The sequence below is a fragment of the Schistocerca gregaria genome, chromosome X, assembly GCF_023897955.1.
Source record: "Schistocerca gregaria isolate iqSchGreg1 chromosome X, iqSchGreg1.2, whole genome shotgun sequence".
Lineage (NCBI taxonomy): Eukaryota > Metazoa > Arthropoda > Insecta > Orthoptera > Acrididae > Schistocerca > Schistocerca gregaria.
The window spans coordinates 860,283,587-860,307,900 of NC_064931.1; the positions used below are offsets into that span (position 1 = coordinate 860,283,587).

At 45.8% G+C, this 24,314-nt stretch overlaps 1 non-coding gene across 1 annotated transcript; it reads right to left on the reverse strand.

Moving 5' to 3' along the window:
* Window positions 1-22,623: 22,623 nt before the first annotated feature.
* On the reverse strand, window positions 22,624-22,697 carry Trnat-ugu (transfer RNA threonine (anticodon UGU)). The gene has a single exon. It is a non-coding gene; the product is annotated as a tRNA-Thr (tRNA).
* Between the last annotated feature and the right edge of the window lie 1,617 nt (window positions 22,698-24,314).

Below are 24,314 nucleotides of genomic sequence, written 5' to 3' on the forward strand. Positions count from 1 at the left end.
GTAATGTTTCAGTTTCGATTGTTATACTATACATAAAAATATGGAATTAGTTAAATCTCATTCAGATAAACAGGTTGAAAATGAACTGTCGGGAATAGTGGCTATCCGTCGGGGAAAGTGGCAAAAATCTACTACTCTGCATAAAAGTGAAGCAATTAAAGTAATATGTGTGACTTATCTTGGATCAAACTGTTGAAAACTTAAACGTTTTCACAGATAGATGATCTTTCGATATTCTTCCCACGGGTCATAAGGCTTGTTGCATGAGATAACGGAGCAAACTTCCTTAGCTCTAATGGTGTCGATAGCACCTAGTTAGCCGGCCGCTGTGGCCGAGCGGATCTAGGCACTTCAGTCCGGCACCGCTCTGCTGCTACGGTCGCAGGTTCGAATCCTGCCTCGGGCATGGACGTGTGTGATGTCCTTAGGCTAGTTATATTTAAGTAGTTCTAAGTCTAGGGGACTGATGACCTCAGATGTTAAGTCCCATAGTGCTACGAGCCATGTGAACCATTTGAACACCTAGTTTGGCCACATCAAACAAGCAGTGGCCACATTCCCAACTAGACCACTTTACCCTTATTTCCCCTGCATGAAATGTTTACATTTAAAGATCAATAGCACAAGTGGTTCTGAGGTACGAGGTATCGACCCATTCTGACACACTAATATTAGTACGTGGTGTTGGCTCTAAGGGAGGCAAGGTAGGAACTCTGGTATACAGTCGATCGTACAGGTGGCTAATACTGTCTTGGGATACGTTGCGCCAAACCTGCTCGACCTGTTCACGTAGTTCTGTAAGAGTTGTTGGTAGAGGAGTCGCACGAATCACTTCTCGTCCCATCATATCCCAAACGTGCTCGACTGGAAACAACTCCGGAGATCGTGCTGTCCAGGAAAGTTTCTGCACGTCTTGTAGAGGACGTTGAGTTTCACAGGCACTGTGTGGGCGAGCACTATCCTGCTGGAACAACACATCACCTTCCTGCTCCAAGAACGGCAGGAATACGGGTCTAACAGCATCCTGCACGTACCGGGCGCTGGGTAGAGTCCCCTCCACAAACACCAAAGATACACGAGGGTTGTAGCTTATCGCATCGCAGACCATAACTCCTGGCGGGGGGGGGGGGGGGGGGGGGGCAGTGTGTCTTAGACGAATGCACTATACGAGACAGCGCTCACTAGGTGTAGGTCGTTCGCGCATACCACCATCACTTGCGCCCAGTCACAATCTGCTTGGATAGCTGAAGACCACGGTGAGCCATTTATCTTCCAAGTGATCGTCTGACGGCACCAGTCCAGCTGTGCAAGTCGATGCTGTGGCGTGAGTGAAAGACGGGCTAAAAGTGCGTGTCCCACTGCTGATAACCAGTTGCAACAGCTCGTGTTGACATGTCTAGGCTCGGTCTGGTCTCAAGAGCCCCCTTATCTGTGCGGTGGCAGCTGTACAATCTGCCACTGCTGCCCTTATAACAGGGCAACCCTGACGGGCGTCTGTGCTGTGTGGACGTCCAGAGCCTCGTCTGCGGGTGTGAGAAAGTTCACGTAACCACTGGTACCAGCATCATCGCAAAACTGACGCAGCACGTCCAGGTTGTGCGGCAGTTCTCCGAAAGAACCATCTTGCCCCTTGTAAGGCCACAATTTGACCCATTTCAGACTGTTTCAGTTGGCCGTAGCAAGCACGGGTGCGTCTCCGTGGCACGGTTGCCTGCTTGCTTCACACGTCTGCAGCACACTGAGCCTTCTCGCTGTGAGCATCCTTTATTAAACGGCAGACACACACAGAGCTGTTCAGAATACATTCTTGAAGATACTATCATTACTAACTGAATATGGCGCCTTGCTAGGTCGTAGCAAATGACGTAGCTGAAGGCTATGCTAAACTGTGGTCTCTGCAAATGAGAGCGTATGTAGACCGTGAACCATCGCTAGCAAAGTCGGCTGTACAACTGTGGCGAGTGCTAGAGAGTCTCTCTAGACCTGCCGTGTGGCGGCGCTCGGTCTGCAATCACTTATAGTGGCGACACGCGGGTCCGACGTATACTACCGGACCGTGGCCGATTTAAAGGCTACCACCCAGCAAGCGTGGTGTCTGGCGGTGACACCGCACGTGTCCTCATTCGCAACTGTGAATACATTTCATGTACACAGCAATCGGCCGAAGCAGCGCTCTGTGAGCAACTTCCTTCGTGAATAATTACATTTCCGTAAGATTCTTCGAGCGGCACTCGCCTGACATCTGTTTTCCTCAACTAGTTCTACGAGATCATTGTACATGGGATCTATCTATACGACTGTTTCTGGACATTTTACAGTGGTTTCTGTTTCCACTGATTAATCATCAAAATTTTAATCGAAAATTAATGGATCTCTTCACCTCTTTACTAGGGCGTACTGAAAAGCATTGCTAGTGATGTGGTTTTACGTGTGTGCTGGACCTGTATATAGTCCATGATTGCCGGCCCTGTGTGTCCGAGCGGTTCTAGGCGCTTCAGTCTGGAAACGCGCGACAGCTACGGTCGCAGGTTCGAATCCTGCCTCGGGCATGGATGTGTGTGATGTCCTTAGGTTAGTTAGGTTTAAGTAGTTCTAAGTTCTAGGGGACTGATGACCTCAGATGTTAAGTCCCATTGTGCTCAGAGCCATTTGAACCATTTGAAGTCCATGAGTGTTACGTGCTACGCCGTCTGTCAAGTGGCTGTTTCAATCGTTGTGCGACTTTTTATGCACTGGCCGTACTTCGCCGTCTGCCTTTTAATCCTTACAGTGTGTGCACAATACATTTTTAGATTTTTACCTCCGTTTTACAGTCGCTGCTTTTTGTATGCTTTCTTCTCTTATGTTCCGCCTTTATTGTTTCTATGTTTCGCTATGTTTTCTTCTTTATATTGTTTTAAATGTCTTCCTGTGTACTTGTAATGTCTTTCGGCTCAAGAGCAGCGCCTCTGCTGCTGCCAGCCCGCCACTGATGGGGAATTGGAAATACAATAAAGAAAAAACAAAAAAAAGTATGTGCCCTCTGAGAAGTTGCAGCCCTCTGCTACTAGATGGCTCCGGATTGTAGTGTGTAGTATGGCGGTGTGTAACCTAACTATGTACGTGCGTGAGAAACTGAGAATTGTAATAGAGTTTCTAATCGCAGAAAACATGGCTCCAATTTAAATCCATAGAAGAAAGACAACTGTGTACAGTGATGGTTGTGTTGACATCAGTAATTACCGACATTGGGTTGTTCGTGATCGTAATAAAGGAAACGGTGGTGCTAACCTCAACGTCTGTTGTAGAGTTCGGAGTGGATGACGCGTACGGCAACCGACAAGACTCGTCGGAATCGGGTTGATGAACTCATTAGAGAAAATCATTTGATGACACAGACGCAGCGCTCAGTCAAGAGCGGCATACCACGAAAGTGTGTACAGGCTATCATTGTAACCTGCAGTACAGAAAACTGTGTGCACGGTAGTTGCCTCGCAACATGAAAAAGAGGAGATTGGTCATCTGTGAGCAATATAATTTGCGTTTTGAGTGTGAGAGTGATGGTCCCTTAACAACATTGTGACAGGTGATGAAAGCTGGATTCACCATTATGACCGCGAAAACAAGAGAGCATTAATGAGGTTCCACCAGAAAGGATCACCGAAGTCAAAAAAGTTCAAGGTCATGGAATGATTGGCTGTTTCTCACGCTCCGGCATGGTTTCATTACACACCGCAATGTTACACGCTACAATTCGGAACCCTCTAACGTCAGAGGGTTGCAGCTTGCCTCAGCAAAGCAGAAAGTCGACAAAGTAATGTGCATGACAGGTAATACCACAGCCGATATTGAGAACAGAATAAAAAATTCAGAAGCATTACTTTTCATAATGTCCTCGTAACATCAGGGTGTTACACTAATTAACACTTGGTGTTAACTGCCAGCCCCTCCCCCAATCGTCGATTCTCTGCATGCATTTGCCGGCCGGAGTGGCCGAACGGTTCTAGGCGCTACAGTTTGGAACTGCGCGACCGCTACGGTCGCAGGTTCGAATCCTGCCTCTGGCATGGATGTGTGTGATGTCCGTAGGTTAGTCAGGTTTAAGTAGTTCTAAGTTCTAGGGGACTGATGACCTCAGAATTTAAGTCCCATAGTGCTCAGGGCCATTTGAACCAATAGCTGCATCACTTAAATACATCGTGAACAGTAATGATTCTTTGATACTCTCCGGGGGTACTCTTTAAGTTGATTTTAGATGTGACGATTTCAACTTAGGAAAAATGACGTGTTGAGGTTTCAGCTACGAGGACGATGGCAGTCTCATCCGTCGAAATCTGCAGGTACTTCTTCTATCTCTACAATTGGCTGTATGTGGTAAACTCACTGGCAAGATATTAGTCACACACTGGTCGCTCTGTAACGCTGCAGACGGTGAAGACTCGTATTGGGTGGTCATCTCACCCTCCATCGTTCAGATAAGTCACTTTAGTGAAGTGGCATGTGTGTATCTGCTAGTTACATGGAATTAGCGAGATAAGATGGGACAAAGTGGAGACGTGACGGAATAGCAGGATTATTAAATGTGGAGTTATCACCAAACTTGCACTGCTGTAATTGTGCCAAGACATAGCGCGTTGGTATGGACTGTGTTAAGAGAGAGCATTATACAGTTATGTATGTTCTACAGACGTATGGCTCATGTATGACGGAACTGTATGGTCGGGCCATTGATGTACAATTTTTTCTCCTCGAAGATGAATGTAACAATCGAAACCGGCAGAGAATAAACATTGTACGACTGACGGCACAAATATGGATTTTCCAGAGAATAACAGACAGGGGTTTTGATTTGTTGGTGTATGAACACAAACTCTCCAACCTGTCTTCAAGGAATGATGTACCACCCGCAGCCATGTAACACGGCCGTCATAAAAGGATCCTAACTGACAGGGACCCGAGGCGAGCGTCACGCCTTGTCAACGACAAGTGTTGCTGTCAGTGAATACGGCTCCACTGTCAAGAGGATGACATGCAGTGGATATTTGGAGTCGGGTGTTTCGCAAAAGGCCATTGTTAACAGCGGCACATAAAGCTGCACTTTTTCAAAGCGCGAAAAAGCACAGAAACTGTAATGTAGCACACTGGAGGTGTGCTTTGTGGTCTGACGAGTGGCGATTTTGCCTCTTTCGAAACTGTTCTAGACGTCCGGTGCACTGCCAGACCAATGGGGAGTTTAACTCACAGTATGTGGGTGGTTGTAGTTTAGGCTGGAGCAGGTTTTGTGATGTCTTGGTAGTGTGTTGCTCTTTCTTCTATAAGTTTTTGAGATGAGCTTGGCAGACATATATAGCTTTCTCTGACTTGTACTCAGTTCGACTTATATTGGAACGATCACATGCGCAAAGATGCAGGGACGGTCGGGCAGATTCTGAGGGGTAGTTGCAGGAAGCATAGGGGCTACCTAAAACCATGTTGGAATTTTACTGTAGCAGATAGGTTCGAGAAAGGTGGCTTATTTCGAGATATGAGAGAGTCAGAAATATGATTCACTAGTGGCTGTAATCATTAAACGACTTCTCCATAGCGTACTTCGCAGGTATGTGGTTGAATGGAAAGACTTGATTCCAAATCATAGACATCATTTCTACCGAAGCTGGTACAGCTTTTAAAATGGATACCTGTGTGCACCTGTAGAACCAAGACCACCTGTGTTGGTAATATGGTTGTGTTCTTTTTAACATATAGCTGTTTGTAAGACGATTACACCTCTCTTTCAAAGACACGGTGTTAGCCTATGAGACATGTCCACCCATAGTAGATTTTTGGTCAGTTTTATTTCGTATCGCCAGCAATCAGTTATTGACGAGGTATTATTCTTAGTACTAGGGGGTGTGTGATAGGTTCACCTTGAGCATCAGGCTTATAAAGTATGTGTTTGTGTTCCGACATGAGCAAAGGAAATGACTATGCCCTGTCGTAAGAAAGGTCTGGATTTGACGTGGAATACTATGACAGCAAAGGGAAGAGTATATCAAGTCATCAGAATGGTACAGATATTTCTATTTCCAGAGCCACTGCCGTCAGCAGGGTGTATTTCTGATACTTCTAATGTCGTTCAACTGAGGCCACAATCGTAACATTTAATTGTAACTATAGCGATCAAATCTATATGTGACCGATTTCTGAGGATGATGATTCTAGCCATGTATGCTTGGGATGCAGCGCTGGTGACTTGTGGCGGGGGTGATTCACGTTTCCTGTTAAAAGTAGGAGCCGTCCGAATGGAGATGCCTGTTGGAGTGTAGGGATGTAACTGACTTAACCATGTTGTCCTCTAGATGGCCGAATTGCGAATTAATACTTAGTATGTGTTGGATAGCTTTCGCGATCACGTGGAAATTTGAGAAGATTCAGTATGGACATGTGCTGGCGCTAGACCGTTATTCCCTCCCATGTAAACTGTTCGGTTGACTGCTTCTGCACATTTCACGTCATTATTTAGTTGATGGAACATAGATTGTGCTGTGTGTATCTAGCAGATGAAAGACGGGTTGATTCTCTAGACATGAGAAAAACGCTCCACCTAGATAAAGTTTCGGGTTTCTAGAGAAATAATTTCCAGTCTATATCTTCAGAATTACGTCACTTGAGCGATACTGCAATGCAAGTGATATTGCTATGTGCTTGATATCGAGAAGTACCGCGAAAAGGGGTGATATTCTATCAAACCATGCGAAATTACATATGTTCTTGTAATCCCAGACTCTGTAGATGCATGTAGAAAAGCAAGCAACCGAGCAGATCGGGTCCAGAAACAGTAACGTGTTTGTGCCTAAGGGAGCCAACACCGAATTTGTAGAACAGATCTGAGAGTGACTTCTATCCACTGAGGGCGCTCTGGTCATGTGTTGGGAGTGGATGACCGCCCGACCTTGTGGGAAATACCTAGTGCCGCGAGTGTACCTATGGTGCATGTGCTCATGCTGTCTGTCTTCACGGTATATGTACAAATGATGTAAAAGGGGTGACTTTGTATGGCGCAGGATATGAATTGTATGTTTACTACATCAACATGTTACATAGTGATATATTGCTGGGTTGGAGATCGGTTTCACGCTCTAATATTCAAGCTCCTGTCCTCAGTGGGAGACCAGTGTAATTGAGTAAGAGTCTTTCCATATTTGACGATATGGGGGCAGTCTGCAAGGTTTAATTGTCGGTGCAGTATGTCGATCTGTGTAAAACAGTTTTTTGCCATTGAAAGTCTCGTCTGCAGAAAGAAAAAAAAAGTGGACAGTGCTTCCATAGCGGTGGCATCAGTAATTTGGTGGGTAGATTCGATAAGAGCCAATCATAGTTGTGGTGAGAACGTTAGCGTATGTTGGAAGCCAGAAGGGTAACATGTGATGGATGGGGTGCCACATTAGGAATGCTTTCAGTGTTATTCTGCGCTATTTTCATAAACAAGTTCTGTTAGGTCAAGTATTTCCATGCAGACATGCCGAGACGTCATAAAAGCTCCTACAAAAGTGACAGTTAACTATTTCTGAGACACTATACAATTTCCAAGAGGTCGACTTGGCTCTTATTTCACATAGGCATGTGAGGTCAGTATAACATTGAGAACCTTTTAGATAGTGAGTCGCCATGCAAACTATTCGCGGCGATGCGTCGGCCACGCTGGGTACATATGCATGGCTAGCTGCAGCTCATATGTCCTGTTGGGATGATAGAAAGCACTGAAGCTGATACCATTATAGGATCAGAAAGCTGGCTAAAGCCAGTGATAAATTCTGCAGAAATTTTTACAAATCAGCAAAACGTGTTCAGAAAGGGTAGATTAAATAAAGTAGGTGGTGGTGTATTTGTGTCTGTTGGTAGTAGTTTATCTTGTAGTGAAGTTGAAATAGACAGTTCCTGCGAATTACTATGGGCAAAGGTTATACTTAACAGCTGTACCAAAATAATAATTGGCACCTTCTACCAACCCCGACTCAGATGATATAATAGCTGAACGCTTCAAAGAAAACTTGAATCTCATTACAAATAAGTACCCCACTCATACAGTTATAATTGTTGGAGACTTCAATCTACCCTCGATTTCTTGCCGAAAATACGTGTTCAAAGCCGTTGGTAGTCAGAAAACATCTTCCGAATTTGTTCTAAATGCTTTCTCTGAGCATTACTTTCAACAATTAGTTCATGAGCCCACACAAATTGTAAATGGTTGCCAAAACACACTTGACCTCTTAACCACAAATAATCCTGATCTAATAGAGATCGTCATGACAGTTAAAGGGATTAGTGAACACAAGGTCATTGTAGCGAGGCTCAAAATCATATCAACCAGAACCACTAAAAATAAACGCAAAATATATCTATTTAAAACAGCAGATAAAAATTCGCTTGATGCCTTCCTAAGAGAGAGTCTCCATTCCTTCCAAGCTAATTATGTAAGTGTAGACCAGATGTAGCTCAAATTCAAAGATACAGAATCGACAGCAGTAGATAGATTCATACAGCATAAGTTACTAAGAGACAGGACTGATCCATAATGGTACACAAAACACGTCAGAACACAGTTGCGGAACCAACGAAAAAAGCATGCCAAATTCAGAAGAACGCAAAATCACCAAGACTGGCCAAGATTCGCTGAATCTCGATATTTCGTATGGGCGTCAATGCAAGATGCTTTTAATAGTTTCCACAATGAAATATTGTCTCAAAATATGGCAGAAAACCCAAAGAGATACTGGTCATATGTAAAGTACACCAGTGGCAAAAAACAGTCAATACCATCCCTGCGCGATAGCGATGGAAATGTTACTGATGATGGTGTCACTGAAGCGGAGTTACTAAACACAGTTTTCCATAATTCCTTCATGAAAGAAGAGGAAGTAAATATTCCAGATTTCGAAACCAGAACAGCTATTAGCATGAGTGACATAAAAGTAGATATCGTAGGTGTTGCGAAACAACTCAAATCACTTAAGAAAGGCAAGTCTTCCGGTCCAGACGGTATACCAATCAGGTTCCTTTCAGAGCATGCAGACACAATAACACCTTTCTTAGCAATCATATAGAACCGCTCAAATGACGAAAGGTCTGTTCCTAAAAACTGGAAAGTAACACAGGTCACACCAATATTCAAGAAAGGAAACAGGAGTAATCCATTGAATTAAAGACCCATATAACTGACCTCAATTTGCAGTAGGTGGTGGTGGTGGTTAGTGTTTAACGTCCCGTCGACAACGAGGTCATTAGAGACGGAGCGCAAGCTCGGGTTAGGGAAGGATTGGGAAGGAAATCGGCCGTACCCTTTCAAAGGAACCATCCCGGCATTTGCCTGAAACGATTGAGGGAAATCACGGAAAACCTAAATCAGGATGGCCGGAGACGAGATTGAAATTTGCAGTAGGATTTAGGAGCATATACTGTACTCGAACATTATGAATCACCTTGAAGAAAATGACTTATTGATACATCACAAACACAGATGAAGAAAATATCGTTCTTGTCCAACACAGCTAGCTCGTTATTCCCATGAAGTAATGAGTGCTGTCGACAAGGGTTCTCAGATCTATTCCATATTCCAAGATTTCCAGAAAGCTTTTGATACCGTTCCTCACAAGCGACTATTAATCAAATTGCGTGCGTATGGAGTATCGTCTCAGTTGTGTGACTGGATTCGTGATTTCCTTTCAGAGAGGTCACAGTTCGTAGTGATAGACGGTAAATCATCGAGAAGTGATGTCTGGCGCTCCACAAGGTAGTGTCATAGGCCCTCTGCTGTTCCTGATTTACATAATTGAGCTAGGTGATAATCTGAGCAGCCCCTTAGATTGTTTGCAGATGACGCTGTAATTACCGTTTAGTAAAATCATCAGACGGTCAATTTCAATTACAAAATGATCTAGAGAGAATTTCTGTATGGTGCGAAAACTGGCAATTGGCACTAAACAAAGAAAAGTGCGTGATCATCTACATGGGTACTAAAAGAAATCCGATAAATTTTGGATATACGATAAATCGCACAAATCTAAGGCTGTCAATTCAACTAAATACATAGGAATTACAATTACGAGCAACATAAATTGGAAAGACCACATAGATAATATTGTGGGGAAGGCGAAAGACAGACTGTGCTTTGTTCCAAAACACTTAGAAGATGCGACAAACCCACTAAAGAGACAGCCTACATCATTACACTTGTCCGTCTTTTCCTGGAATATTGCTACACGGTATGGGATCCTTACCAGGTAGGATTGACGGAGGACATCGAAAAAGTGTAAAGAAGGGCAGCTCATTTCGTGTTATCATGCAGTAAGGGTGAGAGTGTCACTGATATGATACGTGACTTGGGGTGGCAGTCACTGAAACAAAGGGGTTTTCTTTACGGTGGGATCTATTTACGAAATTTCAATCACCAACTTTCTCTTCTGAATGCAAAAATATTTTGTTGATACCCACCTACGTAGGGAGAAATGATCGTTATAATTAAATAAGAGAAATAAGAGCTCGAATGGAAAGATTTAGGTTTCCCTTTTTCCCACACGCCATTCGGGAGTGAATTGGTAGAGAAGTAGTATTAATATGGTTCGATGAACCCTCTGCCAGGTACTTAAGTGTGAACTGCAAAGTAACCATGTAGATGTAGATGTAGGATCGCTAGGGAGGAAGCAGCGTGTGCTATTCTGGAACAGATTTCTACAGCGCGATCTGTGACGTCGGTATCCACAGGTACAGCGTCAGCAACGGTAAACACACATGCTGCGCAAAGGCGTTTCGTGTATGGGACCGGTGTGAGCGTGCCTTGGATTTTTGTGATGTCAATATGACACTCAAAGAACTCTAACTGTATACCCGAAAACAGATGCGACTTTCATGTGCTTGGTATATGCGGCATCAGTGAGAGAGTGATGGCTCACGCTGGTTTGCGCCCAGTGGTGGCCCGCCTCTGATACGTCGACGACAGCTCGAAAGCGTTTTTATGCGCAATGAGTGTTTTTATACTACACTATTTCCAGCTGATTAAGCGTTGTGAGCGTGTTAGTACAGCGTTATATATGCATTATTTCAGTGATTTACGTGTAGTTTGCAGGTCTGCACATCACTGTAACGCATTATGTTGGTGATTTACAAGTAGTTTTCAGGTCTGTATGCTGTGTACTGCATTATTTTGACAACTTAGGGGTTAATTTCGTGTCTTCACGTCAGTGTACTGCATTTTTTACGAGTAGTTTGCGTGTCTATGTGCTGTGTAGTGCATTATTTCGGCAATTTAGGAATTGTTCGCTTGTCTGCAGAGCGTTTAACATGCGTTATTTTGGTAATTTACGTGTAGTTTGCAGGTCTGTAGGCTGTGTGGCGTGACCCCAAGCATGTCAGAGCATGTGTTTTGTATAAATGTAACAAATAAACTATGTGAAATCCGTCCCTAAATAAATTGCTCGAAAATAAATAAAGTACACTCCTTCCTCTCTTCAGCAGCCCAGCACAGGCTGAGTCATTTTCCCGCCATTTTTCCCTACCCCAGACTGCCATCTTGGATTACATCATGGGAGGGGGATGACAGCACACTCTGGTGGCAGTACTGTGTACTAGGCCAGTGGGACACTGAACCCAGTGACAAACATACTTGACAGTGGTACAGCCTCTAATTGTTTAAATAAAGAGTGCATGCAAAATAAAGACTTATGTGCAGCACTGGCTGAGTCCTTTTCCCACCCATTCCTAGGAAGAGGTGGTGGTCAGATGACTTAGGTTGGTGGAGGTAACCCAAGTAATTTATTTTCCTATCATTTTCTTAGGTTAGTGGAGGTAGCCACGGTGGGTTGCATTGTCCTGATGGAATTTGAACTTTCCGCCATTTTCTGGAGGAGGGGGGATTTAAGTTAGCCGAGGTAGCCCAAGTGACCTATCTTCCTGCCAAAACTCAAACTTCCCTCCAAAAGCCGCCATCTTGGATAACAGTACTAGTGTCATCAGCTGACATTATGGCCGCCATATTGGATGACGCCATGCACTGTTGGCATGTCTACAGGCCGCCATCTTGGATGATGTCGTTGCCACCATCTAGGATACATCTTTCAACATTGGAGAGTGGGGTGGCATGAAGGTTGTCCCACTACTTTCGGGCTGATATGGAGTCTTATAGTCATTTTTACCTCCCACTGTTTGCAAGTAGAATAGGAAAGGAAATGCCCAGTATTGTTACATTAGGACCCATCCCCGCTCACCGTACGGTTTCTTGAGGAGTACGTGTTCCGGCGTAACGTCAAGTGCCGGCACGTCGGTCAAGGATGTTAAAGCAGGGAGAGCTGTGAGACGATGTCAGCGAATAGTGTGCTGACCTACCCCACTCTAGGACGACACCGAGACCGCAGCGGCCTCTAGACGAAGGGAACATAAGCGCCGCTGCAATTGGCCGCAGCCCGAGTTGAAGACTAGCCATTCTATGAACACTACATCAGTGACTTACGAACTGTAGTGTTGTACACACTGAAGATACTTCTTACTTGTCTGTCGCCAATTGCTTGTGACACACCATTTTAAATTTCCAGAGTTAAGTATTGTCAATTATCTTATTGTAATAAAATCTCATTATACGATTTGCTTGGAATGTTTTCAAGCGATAGAGCAGGTTTCCTAGCCACCCTATACTAGACGAGTGGGCAGGACACAACTGTATGGATGTGGATGTAGACGGAGAAGATTTTTGAAGTCTGGAAATTAGGAAAACGGTATTAACAGAATTGAAGCTTTGAGGGTGGATGGCCAGTCGTGCCTGGGTAGCCAGCATTGTCCACCATAGGCGAGGTCTTACACACTGTTTTAAACTGCATGGTAGTGTCTTATTTGGTAATTTCAGTATGCAGATTTGTAGAGATCGGAACACACATTCGCGAGGAACGAGTGCCAAACCCCTCTCCACCCATCGAGATTCTTATTTACTACACTCTGATGCCTCCTTTTCGGAACATGTTCTGTGAATTTCTCGTTCGAAGTTGTTGCCACACTTTACGGAAATAAACATTGCATCTCTCAGCAGCACTAGAGTAAGACAGCATTTAAGAAATTCTTATTTTCCACAAAATAAGGAAGCTGCCACTCTCAGCATTTACTGTCTGCTTCACGCCTGTACACGCTATCGACCCGTTGCTGCGCGCTTAACTGACAACGACGCAAATAACTGTTATTGACGCGCCTCGCGGCTCTACGCCGCAGCGACCGATACGTCGTATTGTGGCTTCCCGCCGGTCGGATAATAAACTGATGTTATCTGCTATACGGGCTTTTCATCCTAGCAGTCCCCTGTGTGTGGCGCAGCAACTGCTGCGCAACGATCGACTTGTGGGACAACTAAATGCTGCGGAAGAAATTCAGCATAGTGAAATTATACGCGTGATCTGGTAGGTGGTAGTGAATGTTACATAAAGGAAAAATAAAAGCAGTTAAGAAAAATGAACCGGCCATGGTGGTCGAGCGGTTCTAGCCGCTTCAGTCTGGAACCGCGCGACCGCTACGGTCGCAGGTTCGAATCCTGCCTCGGGCATAGATGTGTGTGACGTCCTTAGGGTAGTTAGGTTTAAGTAGTTCTAAGTTCTAGGGGACTGATGACCTCAGCTGTTAAGTCCCATAGTGCTTAGAGCCATTTGAACCATTTTTTTTAAAGAAAAATGATACGGATTCGTATCAACCGCACAGGCAAAAAGGATATTCCTAGGAAGAGAAGTCTGCTAGTATCAAACATGGGCCTTATTTAAGGAAAAAATTTCTGAGAATGTACTTGTGGACCACAGCATTATACGCTAGTGAAAAATAGTCGGTGGGATATCCAGAACGGTGGACAGTTAAAGCATTTGAAGCGTGGTGCTACAGAAGAACGTTGAAAATCAGGTGTACTGGTAAGGTAAGGAATGAGGAGCCTGTCCGCAGAAATGGTACTAGAGGGAGCTGTAGAGGGTAAAAACTGTAGAGGAAGACTGAAATATGCATACATCCAGCAAATTAATTGAGGACGTAGGTTGCAAGTGCTACTCTGAGATGTAAAGTTTGACACAGGAGAGGAATTTGTGGCTGGCCGCAGCAAACTTGTGAAAAAAATGAAAGAAAACCAACTGACGAAGGTAATTATGACTGCCAGAGAAACGTTAGTATAGTCGGAAAGCGGAAATAAAAATAAACGCATACATTTCAGTTGTTGATTTCATGTAGTCTACCGATAACTCTCGCAGGCTTAATATAGAAGCGCTCAGAAAAATGAGAAAAGTAAGGTTATAGTTTCACATCACGTCGACGTGGAGATCGTTAGAGATGAAAACCGAGCTCGGATTGGACGAGGATAAGGAAGTAAATTTTACTAAGGAACCATTTCCGCGTCGCCTGCAGGAAGTTGAAGACACTGCAAAAACTTAAGTGTACATTAGAGGAACGAAGAGGGAGTCGAGTGTTTTAAACACTGGGCCTCTTCCCTCTTTATTACAGACATTTCTATAATACGGTTTGATGGTATTGAAATAACGCGAGGAAGTTATCTGTGATTCAACATTTGGTGTTTTGTGGTAGTTGAGACTTCAGGTGATTAATTTGTGGGTTTCGGAGCGTGTTAGTGAACTCTCGTCGATGTCTTGGCCACAAAGTGCACCTGATCTGAACTCGATGGAGTACACCTGCGACGTTATCGCTCGGCAGCTCTGCGGTCACAAATAACCAGCCCGTAATTTACAGGAGTTACGTTAACTGTGCCTAGACGTCTTGGGCTGTATACGAGTACCTCTGGAAAACTACCGAGCACTTGTCGGATGCACGGCACGTTCAATAACTGCTGTGTTGTGTTCCCAAAGTGAACCAACAAGATATTAAGTAGTTTGTCATAATACGTTGTCCAGTCACATTAATGTGATCATTGTCAAAAACGTGAAAAACCACTTTTTGAAGAGCGGACCGCTGCAAGACGTGCAGAAAGTGCTGCGGCGTAAAAGTCAAGCGCCGGTTCGACGGTCAGGAACGGCAGAGCAGAGAGGGCTGTGAAGAAGATGTCAGCAAATAGTACTCTGGCCGACCCCTCTCTAGAACGACACCGAGACAGCAGCGGCCTCTAGGCGAAGAGAACATAAGCGCCACGTCGCCTAGCCCCACCCCTGTTGAGAACTATCCGTTCTAGAGCTCTACAGCAGCGACTTAGGAAGTGTATTACTTCATTGTATAAGGAGTTGTGTATACTGAAGAGATTTTCCTATTTTGTTTGTCGCCCATTGCTTGCGACACGCCACTGTAAATTCTCAAAGTTATGAATTATTATTTACGTTACTGTAATAAAAATTCATTAATATGAATTGGTCGAATTGTGTAACGGTACGAGGAAGTAGGTTTCCTCGGCACCCCATATTCGACGAGTAGGCAGAACACAACAGTAGGAGAGTGAAGGAGGATCTGAAAGGTGCCGACAGGGATGTGGAGACACGCCGACACAACTGCCGCGGCCAGCTCCGCTGGGTTTCTCGGTTGAGGATCCGTGGCGCGAACAGGCCGATCGAGGTTGTCCCACAGATTCTCGATTGGGTTTAAATCCGGGGAGTTTGGTGGCCAGGAGCGTGCGGTAAACTCATTCTGGTGCTCTTCAAACCACCCACGTACATTGAGAGCTGTGTGACACGTTGCATTGTCCTACTGGTGGATGCCATCGTGCTGATGAAACACAGACTGCATGTAGGGGTGACGTGGTGCTCAAGAATAGATGCTCGTGTTGATCCAGTGTGCCTTCCTGAATGACGAGATCACCCCGAGAATGCCACGATAACATTCCCCAACCGTAACGACCCTCCTGGTTGCACGGTGTTTGCTTCCAGACGTACCCGCCAATGACCACCTGTCTGATGGAGCATAAAACGTGATTCATCTGGGAATACCACCTGTCGCCTTCAATGGACGTTCAGATGCGGTACTCGTGTGTGGTTTCCAGCCAAGGTTGCACGAACCAGGCGCCTGCAGCGGAGGGCCATACGCAGTCATGTTCGCTGAACGCTCGTTGAGGAGACACTACTGGTAGCCCCTCGGTTCATCTCGATGGTCAGTTGCTCTACAATGCGCGGTGTACATTAACCACGGTGGCACACGAACAGTTTAGAAACTTAGCGGTTTCGAAAGGCTTCCAGCCTTGGCCCTAAAGCCAATGGTCATGTCGTCCTGGACGTCAGATAAATCGATCAACTTCAACATTACGACAACGACTATGCTCTTTCCCGGGATCCCGCGAAACGCTTTATGTAGACTCCACTGCTGTTGTTGCCACCTGCTGTCTGTGAGTGGATACTGCACGTCGATGTCTAAGGTAGACAGTGTCACATTAACATGAGTGGACCGTATGCCTTGGCTGTTCGGTGTAGTTTTCTTACAATAATTTCAGCCAATCACATCTCAATTATATTTCTAATTCCTTTTGTTGACGGATTACTTCTCTCCAATGTCATTTATATTTAGAACAATCGAAGATTATGTTACTTACGCTTCCAAAACTTTTATTTGCATTTAGGATTGTCCGTAGTGCCGAGTCTGAATAGATGAGCAGCATAACTCCTGTAACTGAACCCAGTTCTTGCTAGACATACCACAAGACTTTCCGGTCGGATAATAGCATACCACAATCCTCTGACAGCACTGAAGTACACTTGTGTGCAAAACATGAGGACGAAAATAACTTTCACATCATGTGTCACTGCCAAGTAATACTGCTCGATTGAAGTTGGATCATATATATTAAAAAAAAAATTGCTGAAGTGTACTACAGAAGGTAACTGAAAGAAATATGGAATGAGTCGTACAGAAATAATACTTTTACTCGAAGACAATAACTACACTCAAATGACCGTGATTCATGATAGTTCCCTGGACACAATAAAAGGCGGAGCACGGTTCTTAATGCGCTGCGCTACGTCAACATCACGGACGGCAACGCATGCTCTGCAAAGTGCTCCCATTCTTGTGGTAGGGTGTTCCCTTCCTGGTCGTTGGTGCATGTCGAAGAGCTTTAATACGTGTGCTCGACGGAATTCAAGTTGGAGCACGTGCAAGCAAGTCCGCTCGTCAAATATGCTCTCGCGCCAAGAGCTCTTCTACCTACGCTTTTCTATGTGGATGCTCATTTTCATCCGTAAAAATGAATTGACGGCTGAATACAGCCCTGATAAGATGCACTTTTGGAAGGAATACAGTGTCATAATAAAGTTGACAGGTAAGTGTACCATACGCTATAACACCTGGACCACAATAACGTTCATGGTCGACGATGTTCCTGGGAGCATTGAGTGTTTCTGCCTGTCACCATATAAGGGTGTGTGCAGCATAATTATTTTGTATATCCAGATGTTTGGCCGGCCGCGGTGGTCTAGCTGTTCTAGGCGCTCAGTCCGGAACCGCGCGACAGCTACGGTCGCAGGTTCGAATCTTGCCTCGGGCATCGTTGTATGTGATGGCCTTAGGTTAGTTAGGTTTAAGTAGTTCTAAGTTCTAGGGGACTGATGACCACAGATGTTAAGTCCCATAGTGCTCAGAGCCATTAACGAGAGCCAGATGTTTGGTGTAGAGGTACGAAGTTGTACTTATTCGATATTGTAGGTTATATTAGCATATTACAGCATAATCAAAATACACTATAATTCAACATTAATAAAAGGAAACAGAAATTACTTCTATTTCTCGAATCGAAACTGACGCTGCGATAAACAGATTTCTTCGAGAATCTGTTGCCAAATACTGACAACATGGAGAGACGAAAAGAACTGATGGACAGAAAAACCGAAGTGTAAAGCATTCGCTACAGACAGACACAACGAGTTTAGTTTATTCCCTGTGCTATAAAATAAAAATTGGACGTAACTAATACACCATTACATAATAACTGAAGAGGATTCTATACGGCACTCGTTACTCCCTCCGTAAATTCCAGGAGCTTGCGAAATGTCAACAATATCCTTCGCAAAGGCCAGCAATATGTGATTCCATTGCTACTTAGGTAGATCGGCTCGATACTCACTCCGCGGAGAACTTTCCCCACACGTGCACTGACGCCCTGCGCGTTCAGTAGGACGTGAGTTTATTTGTTTTCGGTTTTATACCCACCTCTGCAGCCAAGGTTGCAAAAGGCTGGCGCCAGACTCGTAGGAAGCCGGGTGGTACTCAAATAAATAACTTTTCAAATAAATAACTTTTCGACACAAACATAGAGCCAGCAAGGGGAGGAGAGGTGGCGGCGTAAAGTTCCTTATCACCAGTCCTTGCGCCAGTGTCCTGGATTAAATTCGAAATCCCTCCACAGAGTGACACCGTTGATGGTGGTCCGTCCATAAGCTGGGAGGATCCATTGGTGCTCTTTGAGAGCAGTGGGCTGTCTACAGTACCACGTTTCACCTCTCTCTTCTTTCACCACCGTGCAACAGAAAGATGACACCACCCTATACACACACCCATTACAGTCGCCGACACTCAGCAGATACACTTAAGGCAAAATCTCATACGCCGTCTTGGAAGTGACCATCTTACCCGAAGGAAGGAAATACATTCCCGTAGGGCGGCTGAACAATCCTGTCGGTGTCCCCCAACAATGCCATTTCTTTGTTTTAATTTTGCAACGCTGTAACCGCACATCTTGTTCTATTAGCGTATTCACTCACTATGAAACGGATCGCAGTTTCTGCATATCCGCCTTTCGTATGCCCTGCGTTGCCCCTGTGGTTAACGAGTGACGTGCCGATCTCTTCAGTTTTGGGTGACAGTGGTATCTGATAGATTTCTTGAACACTCTGTGGTCGAGTGATCCATCAAAATTTCTGTGCACTTACACATCGCGACAGGACAGCACGCAATACTTTTCCGATTCCTGTATAGACTGAACATTAACAATTTGTTGATTAAGATAGGGGTGGTAATTCCGCAGTTTTTTCTTACATTTAGTGATGTTTCATCAATATCTGCTCACTTGAACCTCTACTGTAGGTTCTATAACAGTCAAGCGGCACTAAATTACAGTCCATTATTGTTTAAAAACACAAGCATAAAGTTAATCGTAGAAAAACGAAATGTTTAATGTAAGATAATGACTGAAATAAAATGAAATGAAATAAAATTAGTATCAACCTCCATCAACAAATATTAAGTAACGCCATCTCGGTAGTACTATTTACTTACTATACTACACACATTCGAGGTGTGCTGTGCATCCTAAACTAAGTAATTACACTATATCTCATCTTCTTGGTACCCTCCGACTGTGACGTGTCTGTGCACTGCTCCTATATTCGTAAGTCCGTAACGTTAGCACTGTTTTCAGAGACTTCTTATAATAACACTGCACAAAACAACTAAATATGTATTGATAACATTTACATATAAACTAACGTATATCGCTTGCAATCGTCAGAAAAAGAAGTTACAGAGTTCTATTTTTTAAACTGTGCGTGGATTTGTGTCCCCTATTGACATTAGTTCTGGGACTTTTAAAACAATATACAAGTATTCTGAAGGAACTTGCTCCCTAACATCTGCCATAAGTGGACGAACTAATACTACATATTCAGTAGTCTTGACATGTCCACAGTCACACATTTTATAAATCCGCTTCAAGATTTTTAAGCACAAACAGTGCTGTAAGCAATCTACTCCTGAAAGCTCCGAAGTTTCATAGAACTATACTCCGATGCTCTCGCCTCCTCGGCTTCTCAGTAGATACCAATGTTCCTATTCACTCACTCCGAAACTGACTCTTAGCCTGCGGAAGTAGCCAAAACGCTGGTCTACAAAACGTGGGTGTGATGAGACGAGTGTATACCGTCCTCTACATTAGCAACTCACCACAGACCACCTCCTCGCAGCTATAGTAAGAACGCGAGCGCATCGGGAAATGATTCTCACCTAATAGCAGCCCCGAAGTTTCTAGAAAGTGGCAGCAGTCTTCTGAATCGCGGAGCTGGTGCTGTTATATTTGAAAAGCCATCAGTACGAGGCCCACGATGTGTTCCGATCGCGGGAAATGCGTTTACGCCGAGCCTCGGCGGCGAATCGTAACGACGTGTCGCGTAGCCGCGGCCGCACGCTGCAATTTCCGAATTGTGCGCCTCACCTGATTTCCGAGCCGCGAGCATCCGCACAGCGACACGCGGAAATTGCGAGCGCCTCGCTTCTCTTCCACTCACCATTTCCGCGGCCATCGTTCCGATAGGCTGGTTACCCCAGTGCTCGCTGAGTAAGAAATACTTCTCTACCGATCCTAGTTTACTCGTTCTCTCTTCTATATTACCTACGCAATCAGTTACTTCGCTTTGTGGCAAGGCATATCTTACGCATCGACAAAGATTCTCCGCATACGACGCTGATGTACGCTATAGAACGTACATCTCATTGTAGTGCGTATTAGGGATTTCTTCGATTTGCATTTCTCTGTGGAGAGAGACGAAAGACTGCTAAATGTCTCTGTGTGCGCTGTAATTAGCCTCACTGGCGTCCAAAATTAAAGCAACAAACTGCTATTTGCCCGTCTGTGTCTAATTCATGATATAATCGTACAAACTGTCAACAGATGTTGTTACGATCGTGTTCTGCACGGAAGATGGCATTGCGATCAACGGACAACCGCGCCAGCAGTGACGTCAGGGCACCTGTCAAGCGAGGTTGTGTTTGCAGGGTAGTCCCACATCCACAAACCCTGTGTACAGAATCACAGACGGTGCATCATGGCACAGGGAAGACGCCTACAGTCTCTCTGCTCTGGAGAGCCATAGACAGAATGAAAGCAGGAGAGTCGTAAACTGATGTGGCCCGATGGCTTAATGTGAATCGTTGTGTTTTTTCTCAGATGAGGTGACAGTTTATAGAGACCGAAACTGTATTCCGGAGGGCCGCGCGGGATTAGCCGAGCGGTCTAGGCCCTGCATGCATGGACTGTGCGGCTGGTCCCGGCGGAGGTTCGAGTCATCCCTCGGGCATGGGTGTGTGTGTGTGTGTGTGTTGATCGAAGTTATCGCGATGTGAGGCGAGGAACTAGGCCTGAGAAAAGTGAAGAGTTGTGGATGGCTGACGTTTGGGAATTTATCCCTGCCATAGTTTCTGCCTCTCTCTGACGCTACGTCAGAAGCGAGGGGAAAGGCAGTTTAAATAGTGAGGTACTTTTGCCTCGGGACAGTGTGTGCCAGGTCCGTCGAGCGTCGGGACGGACCTGTGCTGGTCTACGTTTTTGGGGCCAGATTGGCAACGATTTTGTAAATATTCTGTGTAAATCTGAACTTTATTTGTATGTACTTGTCCGGGCTGTATTTCTCCTCCTGGGACGCAACACCGGGGCGGGACGGAACGGCAGCCGGGTACTCGGAGATTGCACGGCCTGCTGAAGAAGGGCGGTGACAGTGGTCTGCAGCGGGTCCAGGACGGGCCACCTGGCGTAGCGGGGTCCGGGTGAGGTGTACGCTGCGTGAGGCGCAGCAGTGCTGGGGCAGCACCGGAGACGGCGGAGGGTGTTGCCAACTGGCAAGCACCACTAGCGGCAAGTTGCTTCACAGCATCCAGGAGGGCGCGGGTTCGAGTCCGGTCCTGTCCTGGGAGCAGCAGCGGCCGAGGGCCACGGGTGACCAGTACAACCACCTTCGTCCCATGGTCTGAGGACCGGGGACTGCAGCAGTCTCCGGAATAGCGGGCAGCGGCGCGGCGACCGGGAGAGCGACGGGCGACGTACAACGGCGGTCGGCCCCTTGTTGACACCAGCAGGGGCGGCGGCATACCAGGAGCTGCTGAGCCGGCTGACTCGCGAGGCATCGGCGGGCGGCACGCCGACACTACGCTTCACCCATCGAGTACTGTAAATTAACTGAATAAACAGATGTTACCGAATACCGCTGCATCACTATGCCCTGCCCCTTGACGCTCTCGAACTTGCTCGGTCTCCTGACGAAAGACGGCGGTCGATCAAGGCTTCAGCTCGGCCACCTGGAGTCCCGGGTTCGACCATCCCGACGACCTCGCAACAGTGGTCTCAGAAGTGGCGCCGGTTACAACGCTGGTACCGGATTTCCACTCCCACATTTTATGTCGAGCAAGTAGCTTTGAGGTGTGCCTGTGTAGAGAGGTAATTAAGGTGTTTGGTTGTGTTCGTGACGGGTGGTCGTACACTTCTTAAGAGTTATGTCTTGTCGTTCGGGAAGTGTTCCTCCATACCAGCATAGGAAAGAAAGCAGGACTGTCACCTGCGCACGAGCACGATCGGGAAGGGTGAGTGACGTTGGATCTGTTGTTCATGTGACATTTTTTGTGTTTTAAGGGGTTAAGTGTCCATCCTAATTGACTTTTTGTAAGACCGGATGAGCCTGTAGATTTATCTGGATTCAGGGGAAATGGGGGCCATGACGACATAGCACCTAAGCGATGTAATTTTTGTAACCTGTCAGGCCACGGGTTACCGTGTACAAAGTGGGTGCCAGGGAATTGTTTTGTTTGTAAGAGATTTGGTCATTTGGCGCGCAATTGTTCAGAATCTAGATGTCCGAAAGAACAGATACCATCGGTGACCATGCAGCTCGTTAGAATGAAATTACAATGAAATGAACACCCTTAGGTGCTTACAGGCGTTGACGTACGTCAACGGGGACAGATGAAAATGTGTGCCTCGACCGGGACTCGAACCCGGGATCTCCTGCTTACATGGCAGACGCTCTATCCATCTGAGCCACCGAGGACACAGAGGATAGCGCGACTGCAGGGATTTATCTCTGGCACGCCTCCCGCGAAACCCACATTCTCAATGTATTGTCCCGCTATCCTCTGTGTCCTCGGTGGCTCAGATGGATAGAACGTCTGCCATGTAAGCAGGAGATCACGGGTTCGAGTCACGGTCGGGGCGCACATTATCATCTGTCCCCGTTGACGTATGTCAACGCCTGTAAGCAGCTAAGGGTGTTGTCCACCACACAACGGCGGCTACGTACCGCCGGCTCCTACACCAGACACGTGCTCTACTGCAGGATAACAAATAGCGCCGCTTGGATATACTCCTCAGAACACGTTATGTCAACACCTATCTTGTCTCCAAACTGAACTATTTTGCGCATGTCCTTCCCTTGACGTCTACGATGGCCGACAGATTTCAAGCAGCATATGGACATTTCGTAATCACCGGTCTGGTTTTTAGTCCGATACGCCACCCTGACACTGCCACAGCGGGCGGGCGGTATCGGTTTAATTCATGTATATAGCCGTGCGCGATCGCTTTATCTCAACACTATGCGTCGCACGTGGACCTCTGCCCACGCCACTCTGACGGGCACCATGATAGCGGAAGTGACACCACACTCTCTGCATCCCCCGGTTTCTGTAGGACACATTTCACCGGCACTCGCCCACATCAGAGTGTTCTTGATTGACTTCAGAACCAAAGAGTATGAGAGAGGAAATCTTAAAGCAGGCCGATGATCATATGCTTTCAGGGCATGGGGTCGTCGAGCAACGGAAAGACGTGTAGCAGAACGATTTTTGTGGTGCACTTGGAGAAGGGATTTGGAACAATACGTAGCAAATTGTGTACCGTGTGCGCAGCGAGCGGGCCTGACGAACGCAAGAATTCCATTGCAACGCTTACCAGAGGCTTCGAAACCTTTCGAGTTCATCAGACTTGATATCTGCAGGCCATATAACAAAACACCGCCTTGGAATCGTTACGTTTTAACTATAATTGATCACTTTTCGCGGTTTCTAGTCATGGTCGCAATACTAGACCAACAGGCAAGTACGGTAGCATAAGCTTTAGTCAATAACTGGTCATAATTACGGATCATGGAAGGAACTTCATGTCCGAATTAATGTCAAGGTTGTGTTGGTTACTGAGAATTTAAAAAATTACCGACCAGTCCATCTCATCCGCAGGCGAACAGGAGAACAGAGCGAGTACATAAGACAATTTTTAAAATGCTAATTTACTTTGTGAATGGAAACCGTGATAACTGGGACGTTTACCTTCCGTACGTGGTATCGAGTTATAAAACCAAAATACATGCGGGGGTCGGAAAGTCACCGTTCGAGATGGTCTATGGAAGGAAGATGTCATTACCATTTGACGTTCTATGTCCGAAATCTGGAGCTAAAGGGGACGCAGTGAGGAAATTTGCACGGACAATACGGGAATTCTGGAAGAGCGTACAGAAGGCCAATACGAAAGCGTTGGAAAGGCAGGCAGAAGCGAATAAGCGGTTGGACCTTTACCACAGTATAGGGTAGGTCAATGGGTAGTCATCACGAATCCATATACACCTAAGGGAAACACGAAAAAATTCTTGACGAAGCGCCACGGACCATACCAG